This window comes from Pantherophis guttatus, chromosome 3 (genome assembly GCF_059756535.1).
Source record: "Pantherophis guttatus breed Tessera chromosome 3, ASM5975653v1, whole genome shotgun sequence".
Taxonomy (NCBI): domain Eukaryota; kingdom Metazoa; phylum Chordata; class Lepidosauria; order Squamata; family Colubridae; genus Pantherophis; species Pantherophis guttatus.
In genome coordinates, this window is record NC_142065.1 from 90,090,074 (window position 1) to 90,107,396 (window position 17,323).

The 17,323-nt window shown below is 38.6% G+C and overlaps 1 pseudogene; it reads right to left on the minus strand.

Moving 5' to 3' along the window:
- Window positions 1-16,307: 16,307 nt before the first annotated feature.
- On the minus strand, window positions 16,308-17,096 carry LOC148114661 (uncharacterized; annotated as a pseudogene).
- Between the last annotated feature and the right edge of the window lie 227 nt (window positions 17,097-17,323).

The window sequence follows — 17,323 nt, forward strand, 5'->3', positions numbered from 1 at the left end:
TGCTAGTTTTCTGCCATCTTGACTACAGAAACAATATGTTTGTACTCACAACACTTAGCCCTCTGACTAATTTTGCAATTAAAGTCTGTCTCATTTCAGTTTCATGAGGAGCGCATGGATACTATCCTCTGATCAAATTGATACTAAACTCTTCATCTTGGCTGGAGATGTCCAGGATGGCCTGAGCATGTTTCCTTAGGAAGACCACTAGGTTTGAATTTCCTGAGAATGAGATAGACAGCAATAAGCAAATTTGGGAAAGAAACAATTTTTGTGTGTGTGTAATGCTGCAATATATGCTGATAGAAAAGCACAACATTTGAAGACACTGCCATCTTTGTATCTCAGAGAGCTTTCTGTACAATCAGATGTCGTGGTTACTATAGAAACCAAATTTTAAACAGCGGCAGGCTTGTGCCTGGACCTTGATAGGTGACTTCTTATCCTGCTTTTTTATTTCTCACTTTCCTCTTAAAGCGTTACATTGTCATTTTGTAAAGAGGACTCATAAGGAGCACAACAAAGTGACAGATAAAGGACTACGACTTCAGCAGCTTATAAAACGACCATGTGGTTTTGGAGAACAAGGTAATGAATCGTTATAAACCATGATGGTTTACTCTGTCATCTTTCATCTGAGGCTCACATTTTTAATTAAATTATAAAACATCCTAGTGAGATCTCTTTTTTATGTTACACAAATTACTCTTTGGGTTGTTGTTGTCGGCAACTGGATCTCTAAAAACTGACTGGTGATGATGGGGTCAGTATTCCAACTGAATGAATATAATATTGTTTAAGCCTGCATTTGTGTACTATAAATATGCATGTGCTCAGTGCAAGTGATACAGAAAACACATCAATCTGGAGAAACAAAAGACTTTCCATATTCTTAGGAAACACCTATATACATATCAGAGCTATGTGGCCCTTTGAACTGCTATTGTTTTCATACAAATAGAATACCACACAGGCTGGTGTCATAGTGATACCAACCAATTAATTATAAGTCATTTCCCCAAACTGATACTTACCCTAGGAAATACCTCTAATCTTAAAGAAATAATTTGATTTTTTTCTCAGAAGGTGTCTCACCTGAGCAGTGTCCCCATCCTCTCTTTTTAAAAGTTAGCTTTAGGCAATTGTTATTTTCACTTATTCTAAAATGTAACTGCAACCTAGCTCAGCTTGCAAAAAAAAACAAAAAACCCAACCCTCTTTCCAGGATTTTGGTTAATTATTTTGGGTATATCTGCTAATGCACTGTGTCACACACATCTTCAAGTAGCTTGTTATAATGCTAGCTTTTCAAGGCATGGCATCATTTGATGTTATCACATTCAATAAAATATTCACAGAAAAGCAAATAGGGTCACCATAGAAAAGCTGTCTGAAACTAAAAAAATATTTATCTATTTCAGTCTGTATTTTTAAATAGCCCAATTAGGAATATTGGATCAGAGATGCAAAAATCCAGATGTCCAGAAAAAGGAAATAAACAAGAGTTTTTTATTCATTTAGATTTTGCATCCCAACCTATGGCAGCTCCAAGTTTACAGATTATAGTTCAACATTTTGTGCAATTTCATTGACTGGTATGTATGTATGTATGTATGTATGTATGCATGTATGTATATATGTATGTATTCATTTTCCCTTCTTCAATATTTGGGGTTAGCTGGTTAGCTGGTTGCACTATTAATTTTTATCTAATTATTATAATAATTTTATGTTGCCTAACTGTGACATTTATAACTGTTTTGTGCATAGTTTTAATTGTTGTGATATGGTTTGCTGGTCCAAGTCAATTGGATTGAGATGGGCGACTATAGAAATTGGATAAATGAAAAAAAAAAGTAAAAATGAGGGCACTGGTAAAAAAAAAAGTGAAGAGATCCAGCTCCCTTTATAAAGCCTGATCATTATTTAACAACCATAACCAAATCCATCAGGTGCTGAATTTGTTTGGCTTCAGCTCTCATATTCAGTTTAGATCATTTCAGATATGTAAATTTTCTTTACATAGTAATGTGCTTTACAATTTTTTGGCAAACACAATTTTTTGGAGAAGAAATGTGACACTGACTATTAGTAAGTGTGATACAGATCAGTTTCATCCATGCCAGTTTGATAGCTTTTTTACAATTTTGTAATTGTGATATAGAGAAATGTGTGATATAGAAGATAGATAGATAGATAGATAGATAAGAGAGAGAGAGAGAGAGAGAGAGAGAGAGAGAGAGAGAGAGAGAGAGAGAGAGAGAGAGAGAGAGAGAGAGCGCATATGACACAATGTAAGCAAAGGTAAACAGTATTTATGGTGTTTTAAATTTTATATTTCTATTACATCATAATCAATCTGACCTTTGGATGTATTGTAAAAATCTTCCTATGGTTTATTAAAATTCAGCAGCTATTTAATTTGTCCAGCATTTCTTAGTGTAAACAGTGATCCAAGCAGCTGACAGGTCTATCTAAAACAAAATACTGATCTCTGTATGTTTTTATTTAAAAAAAAAAAAACACCCAAAAATATTGTTTCTTTATACTTTGAAGATGTTACAATATAGGTATGTATTTAAGTGAACAGATATGGCTGAATAGCACTTTTTTTTTCTGCCTCCAAACCTTTATTTTGTCCAATTTGATGGGTTTTGTTTTTTTTAGCAGGGGCCACAGGAATACATGTAAAGTGATTGCTCTGTGTTACTTAGCTATGTAAATAAATACAGCTTTTCCATAAATGTCAAGAGAGAAAATGAGTAATCCACACTGGTCACTTTTCTTCCAAACCCCGATGCTAATATAGTCAGATGCTGCCAGGTCACATCACATCACTTTTCATATATTATCTCCATTATTGCACATGGTGTACCTAATCAAAAACCAGTTTTCATCATATTTATTCTAAGCGCTGGTCCTTTCCTGTGTGGCTTTGTTCGGATTCCATCGTAAAGACCACTCAGGCAGGAATGTGAATGAAATCCAGCACAGAGGCATAGAATCAAAATCATGTGAAGTATTAGTACTGCTTTATAAAGCCTTAGTAAGGCCAGACCTGGAATACTGCATCCAGTTTTGGTCACCACATTACAAAAAAGATGCTGAGACTTTGGAAAAAGTGCAAAGAAGAGCAACTAAGATAATTAAAGGCCTTGAGACTAAAACATATGAAGAATAGTTGCAGGAATTGGGTATGGCCAGTCTAGAGAAAAGAAGGACTGGGGGTGTGTGTGACATGATAGCAGTATTCCAGTATTTGAGAGGCTGCCACAAAGAGGAGTTCCTAACAGTGAGGACAATTAACCAGCTTGCGGTCAGAAGTTGTAGGTGCTTCATCACTGGAAGTTTCTAAGAAAGGTTTGGACAGTTACTTGTCTGAAATGGTATAGGGCTGTGATGGCGAACCTATGACACATGTGCCACAGGTGTCATGCAGCATCTTCTCTGTGGGCATGCAAGCCATCGCCCCAGTTCAGGTCCGCTGCGCATGTGCATGTGCCTCCCGCTGGCCAGCTGGTCGTCGGGTCTTTGCTGCGCATGTGGGGGGATGAGGTGCGTGGGGGGCGCTGTGTGCGCATGTGATGGGATGGGGCGCATGCAGGGGGCACGTGTACATGCATGGGGGCATGTGTGGGGCGTGCGCCTGCACAGGGGGTTGGGAAACATGCACAGGACCACGCATGCATTGCATTTTGGAGGTTTGGGCGCACGTGCGCGCATTTGCACATGCACGCACTTTGGACTCTTGGTCCAGAAAAGGTTAGCCATCATTGGTATAGGGTCTCCTGCTTGAGCAGAGGGTTGGATTAGAAAATCTCCAAGGTCCCTTTCAGCTCTGTTCTGATTTGCAGCATTCCAAGATTTCTGGATTAATATCTACATGAATCAGCTGTGACTGACAATGACCATATGTTTAAAAAGATTTAGCATGACACATTTTGCAGGAATAATTTCTTTGAAATTGTGGGTGGTTGGCAGCAATCTAATGACATAGAATTACTTTGATTTCTAATTACAGATTAGCTTGCTTTTCCACTTCACGTTGAGGAAAAGCGAAAAAGACAAACTGAAGCCACACAAATATTCTTTTTTATGTATGTCCATGTGTTTGAAAGACATCACATTTCTTGGGGATTTAAGATTCCTAAGTGGCAACTTACATGTTTGATTGCCATTTAACTTTATAGGATCAATATTCATATATCCAAAGAATTTCCTTTTCTCCACTTAATCCTTCTCTTCCTCCTCTTCCTCCTCCTCCTCCTCCTCCTCTACCACCATTATGAAAGGCATTTGGTTCATTTGATGGTTTGGAAAATATGTTGCAATTGGAATATTTTAATTGCCAAAATACTTTGCACGTCTCCAAATTTTCCACCTTAAAGCTTCTGCTAATTTATTAAATGTGTATTGCTACTTTTGTAATTTTATTTGGAATCGCTAAAAATCTTTCCCCAATTGTTGAATAATCCAATAATACATAAGAAACTCTTGGGTAGCAGGTATTATCAGCCAAGTGAACATGGTGCTTCCCGACTGACATTTTTCATGACATCAGTCTGTTTAGAATACAGACAGTCCTCAAATTATAACCATTTGTTTAGTGATCGTTTGAAGTTATAACAGCACTCAAAAAAGTGACTTACAACCATTCCTCACACTTACAACCGTTACAGCATCCCCATGATTATGTGATCAAAATTTGAGCACTTGGCAACCAGCATGAGTTTACAATAGTCGAGTCATATGATTGCCACTTGAAACCTTCCCAGCTGGCTTCTGACAAGCAAAGTCAATGGGAGTAGCCAGATTCACTTAAGGACCATGATTCACTTAATAGCAGTGATTTGCTTAACAACCATGGTGAAAAAGGTCATAAAATTAGATGTGGCTCACTTAATAACCACCTTGCTTAACAACTGAAATTCTAATCTCAATTCTGGTCATAACCTGAGGACTACCTGTACTTACCTTGGACTTTGGTGTCCAGGATCCTAATCCATTATGCCTCAGATTGATATATAAGGTTTGCACAGGGAACATTTCAGTGTGATGAAGCATCTCAGATGTGGTATTCAGCAGTTCTGACCAGTTTTGGAGAACCGGTAGCAGAAATTTTGAGTACTTCGGAGAACCAGTAAATACTACCTCTGACTGGCCCCTCCCCCATCTATTCTCTGCCTCCTGAGTCCCAGCTGATCGGAAGGAAATGGGGATTTTGCAGTAACCTTCTCCTGGAGTGGGGAGGGAATGGAGATTTTACAGTATCCTTCCCCTGCCATGCCCACCAAGCCATGCCACGTCCACCAAGCCACACCCAAAGAACTGGTAGTAAAATTTTTTGAATCCTACCACTGATCTTAAAGTACCTCACTGAGGCAGACTGAATTTTCACTACAAAGCATTGTATTAGAGCAGGCACACTGCTTTGATCTAGAGCAGTAGTGTCAAATTCGATCGTATCGTGAGCTATATCAAGATTTTGTTTGCCCTTGGGGGCCTTGGGTGGGCGTGACCTGGTCATCACAGCTGACTAGGTGGGCGGAGCCAGGACAGCACTGGCCGGTCCCTTGCCATCTCCAGGATGACCCCATGGGACAATTCTGGCCCTATCATGGGCCCTATCCAGCCCGCAGGCCAAGTGTTTGACATCCCTGATCTAGAGTTACCACTGACAAGATAGGTGGCATACAAGTTTAATAAATAAATGAAATTTTTAAAAAGGGACTGCATGTTGACTTGTTCTCTATCTTGTACAACGTGCCTCATTGGGACAAAGTGACCCAGTAGGAAGTAGTGACTCACCTCTGCAGTAGAAAAGAGCCTCATCATGGCATTTCACGCCTTAAAGAACCATTTAGATGAGCATCACTATAACGGTTCCCATGTATATAGAAAAGGCCTCCTTTACTCTGACCTTATGTGCTTGTACAACCTGCCCTCCCACTTTTAAGAAGATTATATGATTCATGGTACAAAGAACCCCCTTGTATATGAACTGGGAAAGGGAGTAGTGCTGAGGCCTACATGCCTTTTAGTGAGCAAGAACCAATTTTTCTTCATATGTACTCTTCAAAGTTTATGTGAATGAATAACTCTAGAATTACCTTATGAATGTCAAGGTGACAGTTTGCAATTATCTATGCATTATGTTGCTAAATAAACTAGGAATTAAAGTGTGGGAGGAAATGCCAGGCCAGGTGAAGTGTTTCTCTAACTGCTGTGATTTCTTCTGTACAACCCAACCCCAACAGCTTGTAATTCTCCTGCTAGATTGATTTTTCACTTCTCAAGTGTCAGTCATTTTCACACCAATGGATTTTTAACTTGGGAAATATAGATGGTATTACCATATAGATTTTTTACTGTTATTTTAATGTATGTTACTTCCTTCTTTTTCACTGCAAAAAAGAACAGCTCAGAGTTGCTCATTATGTGTGTGTAAATATATATGCAGGCACACATTATTCCAACCATTCAACTATACTTGTAATAAAGTAATAGTATCAGCAAAGATAAAAATGAAAGGAGCCCAAATTGACCGTCAATACATAGAATTCACCAACAATAGATCAAATGCTTGTTAAAAAGAAAGTGTCCTCAATTACCAGGATAAATCAGATAAAGAGGAATTATTATTTACTTCTTGTGATAGGGAGTTCTACGCATCAGATATTACCACTCAGAAGGTCCTCATGTTTATAAAAATAAAAGAAATCTGTTTCAGTCAGAAAAAAAGTGATTCATTATACAAGATTAGTTGTAAATAACAATGAAATAAATAGGATTATGGATAGGATTAACATGATTAATCCTTAAAAATGCTCATTACATTCTTCACTTGCACATTCAATGACTTCACAGCAAGCTTAACCTGGTTACTGGATTAATTAATTTACTGGATTTGCACAGCACAATGAATCATAAACTAGGATAATGGGATGTATTTCCATAATATATTAAGCTAGGAAAAAAATTAACCAAGGTAAAAACATGATCATTTGAATATTATGAGAATGAAGCCGCTGGGTTTTTATCTGACCCATGTTGAGTATGTTGTCAGAATGTAGCACTAAAACAAAACATAAACCTTTTAGTATGTGATATTGGTACTATAGTTATAGCAGCTATGCTAAGTGAAGGTCAAATGCCTATAAACAAATCAACACTTCAAGCAACCCCCTCTTTCTTAGTGCTAGCACAATTGATTAAATTGACATAGTGGCCATAAAACATGACTCAAGGAATACCTGTAACCTGTAAGTAAGGAGGCATATTATATAACAAGAGTATGGACAATATCTATGATGATACATACAGTTACAGCGAGCATCTTATAGCTTCTTCTGTTATTTTTTCCTCAGTAACTTTTTTAAAAATCCAATCTTGACTCTCTTCTATTTTTGGTCCACAATAATTTGATGTTTCTCTCTTTTTTAAGATCTCTCTCTCTCTCTTTTAATTTCCAAACTTGGCAACCATTTTACAATATTTCTATTTTTAAATTTTATATACACACACATATATAATATCAAAAGCAGACAAGATCTGCAGATAAATGATCATTGGCATCCTCCAGAATAGCCCAGATTACAAATCCACAGCTAAATAAATGAGCCTCTCTTCCCAACAAGTTAATGTAATTGTCTTGCTTCAAATTCTCGTAGCCTGTCATTTTTATCTTTCTCGTTAATGCATTTGCAGTCACACTTGGAGAGATCATTTACACTCTGCAGCCATTTTTTTCAGCTCTTATCACCTGCACACATCTTCCTGTGTCTCCTTGTAATGCAGTTACAGAGTCATTAGTGGCTATAGAGTTATCCCCTACGTCTCAGAGGCATATCAATAGGACTGAATAAAGCATGTTAGACTAGAATATTCCCCTGAAGATTTAGTGGCCGCAGTAAGCTGAACAAAATATGCATTACAGCAAGCAGTCCTCAATTTTACATAATCTTTTGGCAGCCTGGAGAAAAGAAAAGGACAACAATAACTTCAGACTTCATCACTAAATTACGACTGAATAGATCAACTAATCAGAAGCCTATTTTGACTGTCTATAAGCAGTGTCTTCCGTTAAGGTTGTGTCACTTCAAGAGCTTATTTAATTGACCTGAGGAGGTTGGTTATGCTTTGATTTTTGATCCCCCTCTTTTTCCCCCCTTTTTGTCCTTTTAAGCAGATCTGAGTTGAAAGTGGCTACTTTTCACCAATACAGCTGCTGCTTCCAAAATTGTTTTTTTAAACAAAACCTTTTTATATCCCTGTGCTTTTGATATTAAAGGTGACGGTTATTTAAATTGACTGTGTCCTTGAATAGTGAAATCACATAGTCTTACTGGCTGGGTAAGATGCTGTGTCTCAGAGCCGGTTTCACTAAACTAATTCTGATGAACAATATGCAATCATTAGATAATTATTTGCCATTGCTAGTGAAGTTAAGGAAAACAATCTGAAAAAGAAAAAAAATAAGATGTAGTTTTGGAGAGAGAAAAAGTTGCAGCAAAAGTCTTCTGTGGTGAACATCTCACAATCTATAATTATAGATTGTTAATTAGGATAGTTAATAAATAGTTAATAAATAATTAATAATTAGGAAAATTAATAAAGGATAATTAGAACTGCAGAAAAAAACAATTGCTACCAACCTGCCTTCCATTGAGGATCTGTATATTGCATGAGTCAAAAAGAGGGCCATGAAAATATCTACAGGCCCCTCACACCCTGGACATACATTGTTTCAATTTCTACCCTCAAAAGACTCTATAGGGTACTGCACACCAGAACAAATAGACACAAGGACAGTTTTTCCCCAAATCCAATTACTCTGCTTAACAAATAATTCCCACAACACTGTCAAATAACTTACTAAGACTATATTACTATTCTTCTTCTCTTCTTTACTAGTATCTATCTCTTCCCACTTATTACTATAACCATGTGCTTTGTGTCCTGGTTAAGTTGTTGGACCTGGGAAAATGAAATTTGAAGCCCAGCCTTTAGTAACTGAAGTTCACTGGGTGATTTTGACCATTCACATATCTCAGTCCAACCCTACACAGTTTTCTTGCAGGGATAAAATAGGAGAAAGGGATACTTTGCATGATACTTGAGTAGGTGTATAAAAGCAGAAACAAATATTGAGAAAAACAGAGCAAAAGGGTTCAAAATAAAAGAAGTAGGGTTGACTTGCAGTGAAAGGATGTGCCCCTTCCATATTTTAGAATGTTTACCCATGCAGATCCTTGGTGTTCTCTGAGTTTGTCTGTTTGCTTGCAGCTGTTTGATTACCCAAACTAGGTAACCTCATCAGTGCTAGCTCAGAGAGCATCACTACCACTTGTGGAGCTAGAGGAGATTCCCCTATGATTTCTGCACCATGAAAAGCATGTGCCCAGAGTACTGTGAGAGGTTGTGTGCATGATTATAAGCAAGGAGATTTTACGTATGTTATTTGTACCCATCTTAATTTCTCTTCCACTGATCAAATTGCCCGTAAGATTTCTAGCTGCACCTGGCAGGATGCAAGAGAAAAGTATTTCTCAATGACAGTGGATATTGGAACCTAATAATTAAATTAACGGGGGGGGGGGGGAGCCTGGTATGTTTGAATAGAGGAGGAAGAGAAGAATAGCTAGAAAAACTCAGAAAGGGTTCAAAGGAGCTATACATAAAGGGGTATTAAGCCTACAAAATATAAAATTTTGAATGAAAGCAGACCAAGACTGAGGAAATGAAATCAATTTAACATAACAGATTTCAAAATGCATATTGATAATTGAGAATAATATTGAGATCTCATATCTGTACTCAAACTATATGTACTCCTCTTCATGCTGAAATTCTGGAAAAAGTGCAGAGAAGAGTAACAAAGATGGTTAGAGGGCTGGAGGCTAAAATATATGAAGAGTAGTTACAGGAATTGGATATGTCTAGTCTAGTGAAAAGAACGGGCAACCTGATAGCAGTGTTTCAATGTTTGAGGAGCTGCCAGAAAGAACCTATTTTCCAAAGCACCAGAAGGCAAGACAAGAAGCAAGGGTTGGAAACTAACCAAGGACAGAAGCAATCTGGAACTAAGGAGAAATTTCCTGACTGTGTGAACAATCAACCAATGGAACAGCTTGCCTTCAAAAGTTGTGGGTGCTCCATCACTGGAGGCATTTAAGAAAAGACTGGACAACCATTTGTCTGAAATGGTATAGTGTCTCCTGCTTGAGAAGGGAGTTGGACTAGAAGGTCCATTCTTACTCTGTTATTCTGTTATTCATTAGGAATGAATAAATGACTTTAGTCTTTTAAAAGAATCCTTAGAAAATCTTTAAACATAAAAAGGTGTCAAACATATTTATGTTCCTATACAACCTTGAAATATTCTGTTCCAAATAAAGGTAACTGAAGGCAAACACATCAGATATTAGCTATGTAGGCTCAGAGCAGGAGGAAAAGTGCTGCTAATGTAAAATCTTCTGCAGTGCTGCCATACTTTCTAAATGTACTCTCAAGCTTATTCCAAGATAGTAAGAACTTTCTTGGTTCTTCTGTAACAAAAGGTAGGGTGGATCAGGTCCAATCAGAAAGTGAATAAGAGTCTTTTATTCTGGATTGGAGGTTTGGCCCAGGTTCTTGCATAGACTGATGTTGCCATATTCCTGGACAACTGATAGGCCAAGAAGTAAGTGTTGAAGATACGCTGCATTGTTTGATTATAGGCCAGACTTGTCAACTCCAAAGGCTGGCATTTAAAATCACTTTGAAGAGTAATCACAACAGCTTGCTGTCAAGAAGGCAGGGACTTTCCTAAGATGAACAACACAAAATGCCAGAAGACAAACACTCTCCCTGTAAGTAATGAATCACACAAGTTATTCCAACCAACCTGGATTGCCCCTTCAAAAAATTCCCTAGTGGAAAAAAAAACCCTTTTGTATAACTAAGAATTATCAGCTATCTCCTGTATGCATTATAGAGAGACTACATAGTCATTAGAGTTCCTTCCTGCTCCCTTATGGGTTTTGGTCATTCCAGAAACTTATTTAAAAAACTTCAGCCTGGGTTTATAAATAGTATATAGCAGAGCAGATCATTTAAACAGACAGAGGGCTTAAATCCCAAGGGAATTCAATGGTGAAAAAAAAGATCAATGGTCATTTTATGATTAAAAATCAATTCCTTGAGTTCAAAGCTCAAAGTGAAGTAGAAGAAAATAATGTTGCTCTGTTTTTAGTGGAAAGGCAGAGGCTTTTTTAGGTGATGGTTACCTGAGTTTTTATAAAGTCCTTAGGCAAGTTATTTAAAATTTTCCAAGATTCTCTCTAACCACAGAGCTGACGACCTCAGTTTTAGCCCCACCGATCTTTCTTCAAGGCGACTCCAGTAAATTCCCAAGCCTTACTTGAAGCATTGCAGAAAATCAAGCAGAAAAACTCTATTTAGAAATAAATTGTGTGTAAAATCACCACCGTTTCTATTCCTCCCCTTCCTCGTAAGATGAAGGGTGGTTTTTTTAAAAAAATATTTTTTTATAAAAGTAGTGTGATGAGTTTATGCTTTGTTTACCCAAATTGAAAGGTGTTTTCTAAAAGATAATGTAGGTAGATTATCATAGTGACAATTTCTTCAAAAGGAGTAATTTTCTGCCCATGTGCAGCTGTGCCTCTTTATTGTGTCTATAATTAAACATTCGCTTTCTAGCTTGGATGTCTCTACACACTATTTAGTGCTGTGCAAAATGAGGATTCAGGTATTTAGAAGAATGCTGCCGGTATTTTGCCAGCTATCTGGCATTCCCATGTAACACCTCTCCTGCATGAGCTGCACTGGCTCCTGGTGGTCTTCCGGGTGCGCTTCAAGGTTACCTATGGGACCGCCTACTACCACCAATAGCCTCCCACCGACCGGTACGCTCTCATAGAGAGGGGCTCCTCTGGGTGCCATTAGCCAAACAATGTTGACTGGCGGCCCCTAGGGGGAGACCCTTCTCTGTGGGGCACCTACTATCTGGAATGAGCTTCCCCCAGATTTGTGCACCTTCCATCGTGCTTTGAAGACCTTTTTATTCCACCAGGGGGGCCTGGCCTAATCGTTTCCCCCTCTTCTTTTTAATATGCAAATTTTAATCTGTTTTTTAAATGATTGGGGTGTTTTAATTTGTCTGGGCCAAATTGTTTAATTCGATTTTATCCTGTTTTTAAATTTTGTATTTATGTATTTTACCGTTTGGCTGTTCACCACCCTGAGTCCTTCGGGAGTAGGGCGGTATACAAATCAAATAAAGAGAAAGAGAAAGAGAAAGATATCTATTTACCTCTATTAGCTAAAGAACAAAATAAGCATAGAGATACAGCCCATTATTATAATATCTACTGATATTTGTGGTTACTTTTGCCTTGGGTCACATAAGAGCTTTTTATAAGTGGCTTTTCCTCATTCTCTATTCCTCTTTTCCCTTTACGGAAAAATGAATAAAGATGTTTCATCAAATGTTTCTGAGAGAGGGAGAGAAATCATGTAACAGATAAGGGAGGAGTACTATTAACAATATCAATAATTTTATAATAGTCACCTTTTATTTGACTAGCATAGGAAAGAAAAACAAATCCTTGAAAGCTGCAGTCTGGCCCTGGTCTAAGATAACTCACCGTAGCCAACTGGTTGTGACCATCTCATTATGGCCAACTTGCCATGGCCATCTTGCCACAGCTAACTTGCCATAGGACAACTCACTGTGACACAATTCCAAGCGGGATAACTCAATGCAATAAATGTTATCCACCACTGTTTCCTCTACATGATTTCCATTTTTGTCAATGGAAATAATGTTGAAGAAACAATGGTGGATCATATTTATCCCATTGCATTATACCATTTGGAATTATCCCGTGGTGAGTTGGCCATGACAAGTTTGCTGCAGTGAGATGGTGTGCCATGTTACCCATGGTGAATTGTCCCATTCTGGTCTGGCCCAGGAAGTCTGGGTAATAGAAATGGTGGACCTTCCATCTCAAAGTGCTTGCTTTATAATGTCAGGCTCATGGCTCATAAAATACCCTTATACAGTACAAGTTTTAATCCTGTAAAATGCATGTATTACAGTGATCTCAGAAAGAAAGGGGAAGATATTTTCTCCCAACAATGCGTGCTGAGATATTCTGTTTACAGCAGGCTGGATTGGAGAGTGGAGAGACTAGTTTGGTGGAATATCATCTTACTGACCAGAGGTTCCATTGGACAAATGGTTACATTTTGTCGATTTGCTGCTATGTTGAGATGGCTAGGACTACTTACTTTCCTAATACATCTTCTTGAGCTACTCAAAGTGATCTCCAGCATGGCAAACTATATCAGGCTACTTGTCTCAGATCTGAGTGTCCATGCCAATTTCTACTATTATACTTAAGCATCCTTTTCTTTCTAGCAGGGCTCAAGCAGCAATTTGGTTTACCAGTGAAGTAGGCAGACAGAAGGTTAGAGCACAAATGGAGGAACTCTTATGATAAATTGAACTGTAAAGCCTATTTGAAGGACATTTAAAATCCTACTTTGTTGAAGTGGATGTCTTATTTCCTGCATCGTACACTGGCCAGGTTGGTACTATTTTTGCATACCTGCCAGATGCCTCCATCAAAATTTTTGATGGGGAAGAGTTGGAAGCAATAAATGCTCATAATAAGAAACTTTTATTATTCTTTGAAGACAAGCTCAGATTTCTCTCAATTTGGATTCCAGTTTGGAAACCAGTTTGCTGTGACATTTTTTTTATATGAAGTAACAGATGAACAATTTAGAAGCTCTCTGTCCTATTTTGTACATTTTTGCATAGTAAAGATGCAGTAGCAGAATCTTATTTAGAAAGCATCCTTACATCCTTTTATTGCAATTTAAAATGTACTTTCTATATACCTGAATGAACACACAAACACGCGCACACACATACATAAAATTTAGGTCAACATCATAGAACAAAAGGTAATTTTCTACAGTAGTGATTTTTTTTTAATTAAAGTATATTCTTTATACTTAGAAAGCCTCCTTACTTCCTTTCAATGTAATTTAAAATGAAATGTCTATATACCATGCAGATCAACATCATAGTTATGTGAGTGTGTGAGTGAGTGAGTGAGTGTGTATGTGTGTATATGTATGTATGTGTGCCTGTATATAACCATTTTCTGTGTAGGACGGGTGAAATTTAACCAGTTCTATCAGGCTCGGGTGAACCGGTAGCACCGGCTGAGGGAGGCTCCGCCCACCCACGCGGATGTCATGATGTCACTTTTTTGCGACATTTTAAGCCTCTGTGCATGCACAGAAGGCTTTGTGCATGTGTGGATGACAGCACGCACAAGTGGAGCAAGCACATTTGCGAACCGGTAGGGAAGGTAAGTGAATTTCACCCCTGATGTAGGAGATGTAGATATGGATGATATATTGATATAGCCATATAGCCATGTTTTGGTAGAGATTATCCAACAATTTCTAAATGATTGGTTTTGGGAGGAGGATAACAGTATCTCACTCGTAGCTCATCTGATATGGCAGCTGATCAGGGATTGGGAAAATTATAACTCAAAGCAGCCAAAACCCACCCAATCCCCTCCCCTGCTATATAAACCTCCCCAAACCAGAAATTCAGTAAGAAAATGTCTAAACAACATTCCTGACTTTCCCCTCATGATTTTCCTTCTCATTTCTTACACATATACACAGAGAGAGGCATACACATGCAAACCTGTGCACACTGATACAAGCTTCATCAAAATAATACATTATAATTTGCCTGCAAACTCATTTGCAATTCTCTCGTTCCCTTCCTTTTGGACACAGTTGCTCTGAGCTCAGTGCATTATTCCTATTTATATAAAAACTGCTTTCGGTAAACACTCTTCAGTCCACAATAACCAGATGCCTGTTATAATCAAGAATGCTTTGCTGAAAGCAAGAACTATGGGACTGAATGTGCAAGGAACTCTTTTACAAATAATACCAATATTGTGCATGTCATTTTCCTTTATTCATCTTGTCCTTCTTTTTCGGTAATAATTTTATTTAGGTAAATATGCCCCCCCTTTAATGGAAATGAAATGTTGCCATGCAGAACAATGTAGCACCTATTCAGTAGCCCCTACCTCATAATTATCCTAATGGTCTCTTTTCTCAAAGCATAGCAAAAGGAGGAACCCATTTATTTTTCTCAACATGCCATTTGTCATTCTAAACACATTTCTTCAAGAATGTTTGTTTAGCAAGGTCAGTAAATATGGCTTCACCTTCAAGTGGAATCACAACAAGCTTAGGAACTCAAAGACTGAGGAACCCATTTATAGTTCTCCATTATCTGAAAGAAGGTGTCAGATGAGGAGCTTCTAGACTTGGGGCTGATATTCTTTAATATGTCTATAAATTATAAGAAGGCACAAAGTATGTTGCTATTAATTAATTCAAAGCAACTGTAACATTTAGTGAATGCATTTCTGTACTGTTGCCCTTTCTAAACAGCTCAAGGCCATTTACATTAAAAATTCAACCATTTAAGTGCATTAAGACCAAATAAAGATATCAAAATCAACATTAAAATTTAGATTAAAAACCATTTAAAATTGATGCTACACTTAATGAATTACATTTGCAGTGCAAACCTATTAATGTCTGTCTCACCAAGCTTTACTCTAGTGCATAAGATTGTAGTTTAATCTGTTGACTGATTTTACAGTTTAATCTGTTAATGTAGAAATACATATCAGCTTTTCCAATGACACCTCTGAATTGCTGTTATAAAGTAGTGGATAAGATCATTGTTGTGTCTTTTGCACTGATCAAACAAAAGATACCAGGATCAAGAATAGTGTTTCGCTATTTTGTTATCAAAATAACTAAACTAAAAAAACAAACCCTAACTCTTCTGAGCCTGGAAGAATATGTAATTAAGTCAAGGTAATCACAAACAACATGGCATGCTTAATAAATAATATGTACACTACAGGTGTGAGCTTGAGAATTTCTTGCTCCACTCATTAATTTCTTAGGTTGGCTTGGACAAATCACAGTTCTCCCATCTTGAACCTCAAGTACAGAATACAGATAGGGGAATTCAAGAAGGTTGTTCTGTACATTACTATTTATTTATTTATTTATTTATTTATTTTATTAAATATATTTATTTATTTCCTTCTCTTGGAGGACTCAGGGTGGTGTATAGCCAGAGATAAGACCCACAACAATATAAAAGTTAAAAGATGAATTAAAAATATTAAATAATTTGGCCGAAAAAACTAAAATAAAGACAAACCATTAAAATAGCATTAGGCCAGCCCTGCTTGATGAAACAATAGCATTTTGAGGGCGCGGTGAAAGGTGCGAAGGTTGGGAATCCTACGAATCTCCAGGGGCAGCTCATTCCAGAGGGCAGGTGCCCCCACAGAGAAGGCTCTCCCCCTGGAGGTCGCCAGTCGACGTTGTTTGACCGAGGGCACCCTGAGGCGTCCCTCTCTTTTGGAGCGTACTGGTCGATGGGAGGCTATCAGTGGCAGAAGGCGGTCTCGTAAGTACCCGGGTCCTAAGCCATGGAGCGCTTTAAAGGTGATGACCAACACCTTGAATTGCACCTGGAAGACCACTGGGACTCAGTGCAGCTCGCGCAGAAGTGGTGTTACATGGGAGCATTGAGTCGCTCCCATAATCACCCGTGCGGCCGCATTCTGGACCAGTTGGAGCCTCCGGGTGCTCTTCAAGGGGAACCCCATGTAGAGAGTGTTATAGTAGTCCAGATGGGAGGTGACGAGGGCGTGAGTGACTGTGCGCAAGGAGTCCCAGTCCAGAAAGGGATGCAACTGGTAGATCAGGCAGACCTGATAAAAAGCCCCCCTGGCCACAGCTGTCAAATGGTCTTCTAGGGCCAGCTGTGAGTCCAGGAGGACACCCAAGTTGCGAACCCTCTCTGAGGGGGTTAAGGTCTCACCCCCAATAGTCAGCGATGGAACCAGCTGACTATGATGGGATGCTGGAGACCACAGCCACTCGGTCTTGGAGGGGTTGAGTCTGAGCTTGTTTCTCCCCATCCAGATCCGTACGGCCTCCAGGCACCGGGTCATCATGTCAAGGGCATCATTGGGGTGGCCCGGGGTGGAAATGTACAGCTGAGTATCATCAGCGTACTGATGGAAATCCACCCTAAAGCCACGGATGATCTCGCCCAGCGGCTTCACATAAATGTTGAACAGGAGGGGCGAGAGGACCGACCCTTGCAGCACCCCACAAACTAGGCGCCTCGGGGTCGACCTCTGCCCCACTGCCAATGCAGACTGCATACGGTTAGAAA